General features: G+C 51.5%; 1 long non-coding RNA gene across 1 annotated transcript; it reads right to left on the bottom strand.

Moving 5' to 3' along the window:
* Positions 1-1819: 1819 nt before the first annotated feature.
* On the bottom strand, positions 1820-5508 carry LOC122495236. Its single transcript, XR_006300364.1, has 2 exons — positions 4489-5508; positions 1820-2293 (listed from the first exon to the last, which is right to left on the bottom strand). It is a non-coding gene; the product is annotated as an uncharacterized LOC122495236 (long non-coding RNA).
* Positions 5509-10391: the final 4883 nt, after the last annotated feature.

The raw sequence follows: 10391 nt of genomic DNA, 5'->3' as shown, positions 1-10391 counted from the left end.
GTCCTGCTTGTGAGAAATCTGTGCACATTGCTTAGTGTAATGCTTCCCCACCTTAGTCACCGAACACTTTTTTTTTTTTGTGAGTAGCAGCTATTTTTATCTGCCCTTTAGAAAACACCTGCTCATGTGTTGCGCTGTTCCTTGCTCCTGGTTGTGGTAGTGATGCTTCACACAGAGGGAATGGGGGCCACGGGATGTGGGCTCATATCTGGCCTTACAGGCTGGTCTGCAAAGAGGGTGCCAGTGAGTGTGACGGGGCAGCTTGAACTTAAATCTCGCCACGATTACTTCGTTCTGGGGAGTTCCAGCCAGCATTCTTGTGCACCGTTTGCCTACCGTTTACACACCTGCCTCACACCAGGCCCTGTGCCAGGCACCAAAGGGGACGAGAAGATGAATCAAAGTCCCAAGAGGCCCCCAGGGTGTGTGTGTGTGTGTGTGTGTGTGTGTGTCTCTCTCTCTCTCTCTCTCAGACCAGGGGAACGAGACACAGGACAAAGAATTTGAGGACAGCGTGGTGTTAAAATAAAGCCACGTTGGAAATACTTCGGGGATCACAAGAGAATGAGGCTCCCTCTCTTTGCAAGAACCGAGGCTAGTTTCATCTTAAAGGGTTAGATGAGGGGCACCTGGGTGGCTCAGTCAGTTAAGCATCCGACTTTGGCTCAGGGCATGATCTTAGGGTTTGTGAGTTCGAGCCCTGTGTCGGGCTCTGTGCTGACGGCTTGGAGCCTGGAGCCTGTTTTGGACTCTGTGTCTCCTTCTCTCTCTGCCCCACCCCTCCTCATGCTCTGTCTCTCAAAAAAACGAATAAATGTTAAAAAAAAAAAGGGGGGGGTTAGATGAGTCGGGTCTTAATGGTGGAATAGGAGGTTACCAGGCAGAGGGGGGTTAAGCACACATTCCAGGGGCGCCAAACAGGGAAATGTGTTGGTGGGAGGTGGTAAAAGGTAAAATCCCCATTCCAGTGGGGTGTTTCCACACCCGGCAGTCCTCTGACACCAGCTGGGGGGGGTGTCCCACAATTCGACTCGGTTCTGACAGTAGCTACCTGGAGACAGTATCAGACCCCCCCCCCCCCCCCAGGTGAGGGCTCAGTCCTGCAAGGCAGCCTTCCAGGTTGTTTCCTGTGTTCTGCCCTATTCCCAACAAACAGGAGCTTCCCCAGACCCCCTCCTTGTTCGCGGAATTTGCTAGAGCGGCTCCCAGAACTCAGAGAAACGTGTTACTGACCTGTTAACAGCCAAGTGGACAAGACGCACCCAGCGAGCTCTGGGCAAAGGACGCCGACCTTCCACGCCCGCTCTGCCCCTCTTCTGGAACCTCTCGGAACCCAGCCCTTTTCTGGGTTTTAAGGAGGCCTCGTTACCTAGGGACTTTTTTCCCCGGAAGGCTAGGGGTGGGACTGAAAATTGCAACCCTCCAATCTCTCCGTGGCTTCCTCTGGCACCCAGGTGGCAGGCTTAGGCGCTTTCTAGAAATCACCGCATGAACATAAACTCAGGTGTGGTTGAAAGGGGTTTGTTAAGGATAACAAGACACCTTTCTAGCTCCGAGCAATTAGGAAATCCCCAGGGTGGGGCGCCTGGGGGGCTCTGTGGGTTAAGCTTCCGACTTCAGCTCAGAGCATGATCTCACAGTTCGTGGGTTCGAGCCCTGCGTCAGGCTCTGTGCTGACAGCTCTGAGCTTGGAGCCTGCTTGGTATTCTGTACCTCCCTCTCTCTCTGCCCCTGTCTCTCAATAATAAATAAACGTTAAAAAAAAAAAAAAAAAAAAGGAAATCCCAAGGGTTTCAGGAGCTCTGTGCCTGAAAAGGAATGAAGGCCAAATATATATTTCTTACAAATCGCAATAGCACAAGGTGGGGGGAGGGGGTCAGATATGAAGGGCTTCGGTTGGTCGTGGGCTGATGAACTTGGAAAGTGAGTGGCTCCCTGGAAAGTGAGTCTGCTGTGCATTTTCCCTGCAAAGAGTGAGTCCCCAGGGCAAGCTGGTACTCATCTAATCAAAAAAATTCTCAGAGACAGAGACAGAGAGAGAGAGAGGGAGATACAGAACAGACTATGATCCAGCAAGTGAAGTCATGTGTTAATGGTAGAATCTAGGTGGTGGGACAGGGGCTCACTGGAGAAGTTCTTTCAGCTTTGCCGTTTCAGATTTTCATAATAAAATTTGGGGGAGGGTGAATTCTCCATTCAAATGTATTACTTCCCTCTTTCTTTCGCGCCGCTCAGTTTTTCTTAGGCTTCTTCTCTCTGATATTAAAGCCGCCAGCACCAGGGCAATTACTTCCTGCAAACAAGTTGTCAGAAGCCTTAAATGAATTTTAGACCTAATTTAATTCCCAATTTACTTGCTTATGAAAAAAAAAATCTTAATTTCTCCAAACCCAATCAACCCTTGATATAAGTTACAATTCCTTTGTTAAAAAGCCAGCTGTAAAACGCTAAGCTGGTCCCCCGGAGGTGGTCTGCATGTATCACCGGAGGAGCGGGACGAGGAAGGGGTGCTCAGACCTTCTGAGGCAACGGCAGACCCCAAGCACCCATCAAGTGAGACTGGGGGCGTGTCAGGAGAGGGGGTGGGGGGAGGACCGTGCAGAAGATCTGTTCCAAAAGCAAGGGCAGCTCGGGCCCCTCGGGCCCCTGGAACGGCTGTGTTGAGATGTGGGGTGCCAGCAGCTCTGCTCTCTGATCCCCTTTGCTACATTGTGAAATCGCGAAGCAAACCAGGGGGTCGGTGTCAGATAAATGCATTTCTGTGCCGGACGTGGGCATTGTGGGTAATAGACGGAAGCCTCTCCCAGGACTCCGACAAACATCAGGTGTAGGGATGACGGCCCCCGAGGGGCTCCCAGCCCACAGCATCACGCTTCCTGCTGGCAGGACTGAGCCCGGAGCCACCCTGGGCGAATGATAGCCTCTGTCTTTACACTTCCAGATCGGTGGCCCCAGGGATGGGAGGTGGGGAAACCTAGGTTGAAGATGTGTGGAGGTCTGGGGGCACCTGGGCGGCTCAGTCGGTTGAGCCTCCGACTTCGGCTCAGGTCACGATCTCACCGTTCACGAGTTCGAGCCCCAGGTCGGGTCAGCACAGAGCCTGCTTGGGATCCCGTCCCTCCCTGTCTCTCTGTCCCTCTCCAACTCATGCTCTGTCTCTCTCTCTCTCTCTCTCTCTCTCTCAAAAATAAATAAATAAATAAATTTAAACAATTAAAAAATAGACATTTAAATATATATTGAGGTCTGAAGCCGCAGGACCAGTGAATGTGACCTTAATGGGAAGTAGGGTCTTGGCAGATATAATTGCTGAGGTGAGATCGTAATGGACCGATGTGGGCCCCGGTCCAGTGGCCGGTGTCCTTACAGGAAGAGGCTGTTGATGTGGACACAGACACGCAGGAAGGAGAGGCCGCCAGATGATGGGGCAGAGACTGGAGAGAAGCAGCCACAGCCCCGGGGACCCCCAGCACTGCTGCAGCCCCCAGAAGCAGTCAGAGGCAAGCAAGGATTCTCCTCTGGAGCCTTGGGACGACGGGGCATGGCGCTGCAGACCCCTCGATTTGGAGTTTTAGCCTCCAGAACCGCGAGGGAGCACTTTTCCGTTGTTTTAGGGCCCCGGGTTTGAAGTACTTTGCCACGACACCCCCACCCCCCCCAGGAATGCAGTCAGGAGGAAGCCCGGAGACAAGGTCTGCTATGACATCCCACACGCCCCTGGCTACTCTCCCCTGGCCTTGGGGCCCGACACACGGGGTCCTTTTTGTGTGGTTCTGTTTCTTGAGCCCAAACAGCCAACACTGTCTTCAGCCAGAACCCTGGGCTCATCCAGGGTTGCATTCACTCATCCAATTCCTTCCTTTTGCAGGAATCCTAGGGAGGCAGGACCCCAGCTTGGCCTCGAGCCTGACTGATAATATTAATATTATTGATTAAGACCAGAGAGTACCCAAGGGGAGGCGGGTCAGCCACGGGGGCTGCGCACAGGGCGGAGAGAGTAAGCATCAGCTCTGGGCTTCTTGGCCTTTCTGGGAGGAGTGGGTCCAGGTGGGGTCTGCGGGCTGCTCTCCGAGCTGTCTTCCGGGATAGAGTTTTCGCTGCCTGGACAGACTGGCTAGCAGAGGGAGCTCTGGCACTGTCACTGACAATTTCCACGTGGCCATTTTGGACCACACCTGGGGACCCAGTGACTTCGCCAAGGTGGGGCCAGCCTGGGGCCATCGGTTTGGGTGGGTGCCATCCCATTCCTTCTTGAAACGCCGTCACTGGCCGTGACCAGATGAGGCCGTCTCCTGTTCCTTAGCCGGTCAGTGACACCCCAGGTGGCCTGACCAGTGGCCAGTGTGAGCCTGTGACCAGTCCCCTTGGCTGTGAGCAGTATGGGCACGGGGGTGGGGTGGGGGTGGGGGTGCGGGTGGGGGAAGGGGCTTGGGTGGGAGCGGGAGGGGGAGAAAGAGGATGAACGAGCCAAGCCCACCTCTCGCCTACCTGCCTCGGATGGGCCGTGCGTGACACTCCTGTCCCCGTCATTGGGACGGTTCACACCCGGAGAAGCCTTGATGACTCACGGTTTCTGTTGCTCGTGTGTCCCTCGGTGGGTGCCTTCCGACTCTGAGGGAGGGTTTCAAGGATCCAGCCTCTTCCTCTCTCTGTGGGTCCCCACTCTTCTCTCTCACCCCCACGCTGCCCTTCTCAGGCTCTGAGATCTGAGCCCTGTCCGAGTTCAAGCAGGGGAAAGGGGGGGACCCACTTCTTTCCCTTTCACCAGGCAGTGGGATCCTTCCCGGAGCCACTTGGCAGGTTTTCAGTGACTTCTCCTGGAGGAGGGCATCGTCAACCAGCCACGTCCCGCTGCCAGGAAAGCTGCAAAAATGCACAGTTAGCTCTTCTAAATGTTGGAGACTGTGTTAGTTTCAAAGACCGATGTAACGCTGAGCACAGCCTGCGAGCTTCAAACACCAGCCCCGCGGGGGTTGGCGGAGGCGGGAGGCGGATTCCGGTCCCTGCCTCTCTCCCAGCTTTTAGAGGCTGCTGGCCATCCTTGATGCTCCTGGCCACGGGACCTAACACTCCAGGATCAGCCTCTGTTGTCACGCGGTGCTCACCCCGTGTCGGTCTCTGTGTCTCTTCTCTTCTTAAAAGGACCCCAAGTCACTGGATTTGGGCCCGTGGAGATCTGGCATGACCTCGCCCGAACCTGATGACACCTGCAGAGACTTTCCACATAAGATCACTTTCACGGCTACCAGGGGTTAGGACTTGGACGTATCTGCTGGGGGCACACAACTTAACCCACGTAACTTAACAGAGGTGGACGGACAGAAAAAGCTTGGGGGCGGTGGTGTTGGGGTGACGCTTGGGGGTTTGTGTCCGGGTGAGGGAGAGCCAGCAGGGGCACCGTGCAGTCGGCCTGGAGTCAGGAGAGAGCGGAACTGACTCGCAAAGCGTCCCCAGAGCCTCCTGACCTTCTCATTTTATGGGGTCATTAAATATCCCTACTGTTTAAGCCGTTTGAGTCATTGCAACTGAAGGGATTCTAATTCCTTTTATTATCGAAATAAAAGATTGGACCATAAATACTGAACTCAGGGCCTTCATTTTGGGCTCAAGTATTTAAACGCTTTCCTTTCTACCCATAAGAAAAAAAAAAAGTCAGTCCTGTGTTAGTGACTTTCTTTTTTTTTTTTTTTTAATTTTTTCAACGTTTATTTATTTTTGAGACAGAGAGAGAGACAGAGCATGAACGGGGGAGGGTCAGAGAGAGAGGGAGACACAGAATCTGAAACAGGCTCCAGGCTCTGAGCAGTCAGCACAGAGCCCGACGCGAGATCGTGACCTGAGCCGAAGTCGGACGCTTAACCGACTGAGCCACCCAGGCGCCCCATTAGTAACTTTCTTTAGGAAACATAACTCAAAAGATAAATGAGAAATTTGATCTGTTTTTCAAAACGGCAAATGTGATTTCTTTTTAAGTGCCTGAAACTATCCTTAAAACCCTCCAAAAGTTCTTTTAAAATGTAATTTCACAGATCTCTCACTTGTTAGGAGTAAAATCTTGTTACTTTCTCAAGTTAAATGCTATTTCAACACATCTACATATTATAAAATCATCAACTCACAGGCTAACCTGCTTCGGGAAACAGAAGCTGTGCCGGGATCGAGTGTGCACGTTCACGAAAATAAAGATAAACGACTAATAAGTTATTGGTTTTTAATAAATAATCTCCTTATGGAATAACTTCTCCTGCTAGTAAAATATTTACCGTGCTCTTTAAAACCTTTTTAATCAGCTGAAATGCTCAGGAAGCTTTAAATGATTGGATATCCTTTTGTGGCTTAAGAGTTGAAATGATTTTTTATTGAAGTACATTTTAATAAGAAGCAAATTGATTTGAAGTGATTCAGGTCTTCATGGTGTGAAGGCTGTTCAGGCTCAGCTCCTTGGGCTGGAGGGCCCACACCTCTTTTCACTGGGCAGGAAAGGTCACGCTAGCCTGTTCTGGGTAATTAAGAATCAATTCCTTGTAAATTACCTTAGGACCCGCTGCTGAAGCTTGAGTGACTCGGCATGGGATTACCTGCCGTGCGGTCCTCCTCTGTGTGTAGGAAATAACATATAAAAACAATAAACTGGGGTATTGATGAGCAACGTGGAACCCCCAGCCCACGCCCTGTCTATACTGGATCAGGGTTTACAAAAGAGGAGGCCAGGATTCGCCTGTTGGTCAGCGCCCCCAGGGATGGCGGGGTGGGGTGGGGGGCTCTTGTGTTGATTAGTCTGATGCCCAAAGCTATGGGACGACAGGAACGAGGTTGGCACCCTAATGCTCAGGTGCTCACGCTGGAGTGAGATCGGAACCCGTTGGAGGGTGTGTTAAATCTCTGGCCACCTGACTCCACCCCCAGGGTCTCTGATTGAGTGGGACTGGGCAGGGCCTGGGAACCTGCATCTCTAACAAGTTTCCTGGGAGTGCTGATGCTGCTGGCCTGGGGCCCCCCTTTTAAGAAGCGGGGCCATAGACAGGAACCTGTCTCTGAGGAAGACATATCCTCCGGCTGTATGTTTTGTTTAAAGCCCAGGCAGAACAAACACCCATTCTCAGAACCAACTATGGAAAACGAAGAATGCAGAAGAATGACTATTGTCAGCGCTCTAAGTGACCAGAACAGATGCCATTGCAAACCTTTCAGAACCAAGACCAACTAGAGAGCCATCTCAAGAAGTTATACAATCCAGAAGAGACCAGTCGTTAGTTCCCCAGGAAGAAAACGCTTAACATTTCAACAGTGTTAAATGTGGCATAAAGCAGATAATCTACCCCACCAATTTAGTTTCAAAGAATTCTTGCCCAGTTTATTACATTACTTAGTACAAAAGAGACCCTGTAAGTTCTGAACTTACCAAACAGTAACTTGTCAAAGCATTACTGGTGAATTTTTTCCAGGATCGTCCTGGAATACAGATAAGCTTGAATAAGCCCAAGAGATTTCTGGCAGGGTTCACGGTGAGGGAAATTTTCTCAGTCAGTGATTCCAGAAATACTGGCTCAGCTGTGCCAGAGGGGTCGTACGGGGTCTGCTCTCCATTGTGAGGAAGACAAAGTTGGGTCACAGATCCTTGTTAAGCCTTGTCTGCCATGAAAAAATGAGATTGACCCACTAAAAGAATCTTAACTGCTCTTCCTTTTGATGATGCCGGCAAGATGTATGTTTCATGTAATCAGCCTCTCAGAAAAAGGATTCTAGAAGGTCTGGCTCCAGTGATGAGGGCTCACAGCCCCCAGTGCAGACCTGTGGCAATCAGAAACCTTTTTGGAATTCTGTTAGCAAGGCAGCTTGATTTTGACAGCTGGTTTCAAAAGAGTCTGTCTCTTTAAGATGCTTAATATGGGCCCGGTGAACACAGGTTGGGTACACATCAGAGAGTGATTTCTTTGTAGGACACCGTTTTGTACCACTTCCAGCTTTGTGATCTGTACACCAGGCCAGTCCCAGGCTGCTGGTCCACGAAGAATTTGGGCCCATCCTTGACCTCGACAGGATTTTGGAGCAGCATCAGCTAAGTGGTTCTCTTACATTTCCGAGAGAGAGAGAGTATCATTAAAAGAAACAACCATAATATTTTAATTCCCGGAAATGACTCTTCTGATGATTATCCACAGCCCATCAAAATTAACTGGGTTTTCGTCTGCATAACACGCCTTCCGTTTTAAAGTATTTAATATTTAAAGTTTCTTTCTGGAAACGCGCGCTGCGTTTTGATGACAATTTCTCAGGACCCATAAAAGGTAAGGGATAATGAAATGACAGCACTGGTGTAGGGAGGGATTATTCGAGGGCCGATTTGAGGGAGAAGGACCCCCTCTGAAAACTGCTGATAATGTCAACAGCCTCCCAGGGTTCTGCGGCCGTTTCTGAGGCTGGGAAAGCACCTGGCAGAGCGCCCAGCCATCAGACGCCTGACGCAGGTGAATGAGAAGCAAGACATCAGCCGTCAGGGAATCAGAAATTCTCCTGACGGGGTGGCACCATCCAGCCGTCGAAGCAGCAGTGACACGTGACTGGCACTGAACGCCAGGTAACAGGTGCCGTCTTGACTCCCGAGTGGGGAGTGTCAGCTGGGTAGACAGCAGGTTGGCGGAATCCCATCTGATTTGCGCGGTGAATGCCGTCGCCCCATGAGCACCACTAGACAGACCTTCTCGAATGTGAGCTTGGAGCAGACCCTGCTGTCCGGGCCGGCTGCAGGGATTCTGACACGGTGGAGTTGGGTGCTGCCTGCTCATGGGGTTTTGACATGCTCCCCGGGGGACTGTCATGTGCAGCCAAGGCTGAGAGCCAGCTAATTCCTCATTTAACCGTCCCCGGTGTTACAATATATAATCCGGAAGCTGCCTCTGTAAGAGGTAACGCACTGTGGGGTGTCCACCAGAATCCTGGTTTTCTTCCTTGTCTCGTCTCCTAGGAGCATCCAGGGGCCGTTAGCAGGGGCCCCATACCAGGCACAGGTTGAACCAAGAACAGGTTGAGCTGGGGTTTCTCCGCCTTGGCATTGTGGACACGTGGAGCCGGCTAATTCTCTGTGGCGAGGGCCGTCCCGTGCACGTAGGATGTTCAGCCGCATCCTGGTCTCTACCTGTTGCCAGTAGCACCCCCAGCCCCCAGGTCGTGACCGAAAGCCGAGAGTTGCACAGCTGTCACGCGGGGCCTGTCGCCTTGCCGGGGATTGTTTCAGGCACAGGCATCTAGGGATGGGCCTCGAGGTAGGAACGCCTTTGGGGAAACATTCTCCTCAACCTTAAAAAGACGTGGAGGGAGAGAGGCATTCTCTTTCTGTGGGATGCACCAAGGTGGTCCATATCTGGGTCCCTGAGCGCATCGTGGAGGTGTGGACTTCACTCTTCCCGGAGCTACCCTTCCCTCGGACTTGTCACCTTGGGAAGCGATCCCACCCCCTTTGGCTGACAAGGCAGTGCCGTTATTGGCAGCTAAGCGTGTCCAAAGAGCTCGATCCTAAATTCGGGCAATTCTTCCTGGGCAACAGTACTGTTTCTCTTTGGAAGGCAGACATGTCCCCCTGTCCAATATGAACAACTGGTCAAAATGGACCCACCAAATAGGGAGCTATAGACATAGAGCACAGATTACCACCACCAAGCAGGGTAGCATCCCTGAGACATTTACGGATGTGCTATATAAATGTGCTTTGGCTTTGCTCAAGGAGAGAGCGACAAAGCATCACATTTCACCCGCGGTGGCCAGGGACCCAAGGAAGCAGATGCTCTCTGTCTATTAGATACAAATCTAACCCTAGGCAGGTGTCTGAGGAACTTCCAGGCGCCTCTCTTGGTGAAAGCCTCAGCGTAGGAGAGGCAAACATTCGAATTGATTCCTTTGTAAGAGTCAGCCTGACGTGTAGAAACCAGCTCCCTTCCTATTTCCAAAGTGATTTGTGGGGCCGATGGTGTCATGTTGTCACGGGCCCTCTGATTTTTGTGTCCGGGCGGTGACTCATGTCCCCCCACCCCCATTTCCGTTTACTGAAAAGTTGTGTTTTTTTTTTTTTTTCCCAAAGAGGCTGCAGCTCAAAGCAGACACTTAACATTACTGGTAGGCTAAGATTCCAGGTGATGGCTGCATGGGTACCTTTTTAGGACTTCTGTACTCATCCGGGTTGTCGTTATTGTTGTCTTGTCATTAACAACGTGTCCCGAGAAGACGGTAGGGAAATCCGTCATTGTGAGAGGGGCTCTCTCTTCCCCCAAGGTGGGTCTCAGGGGTAAAATCTGTGCATGAAAAATGATTGGGTTAGAAAGGAACCGGACGAGAAAAGCAGTAGTTAGTATTCCCCATGGCTCTGTCAAGGGGAGCATTCCACTCAACTGGACTTG

Source organism: Prionailurus bengalensis, chromosome E2 (assembly GCF_016509475.1).
Source record: "Prionailurus bengalensis isolate Pbe53 chromosome E2, Fcat_Pben_1.1_paternal_pri, whole genome shotgun sequence".
Lineage (NCBI taxonomy): Eukaryota > Metazoa > Chordata > Mammalia > Carnivora > Felidae > Prionailurus > Prionailurus bengalensis.
The sequence above is the reverse complement of the archived record's forward strand: the minus strand, read 5'-3'. Positions and strand labels throughout refer to the sequence as shown.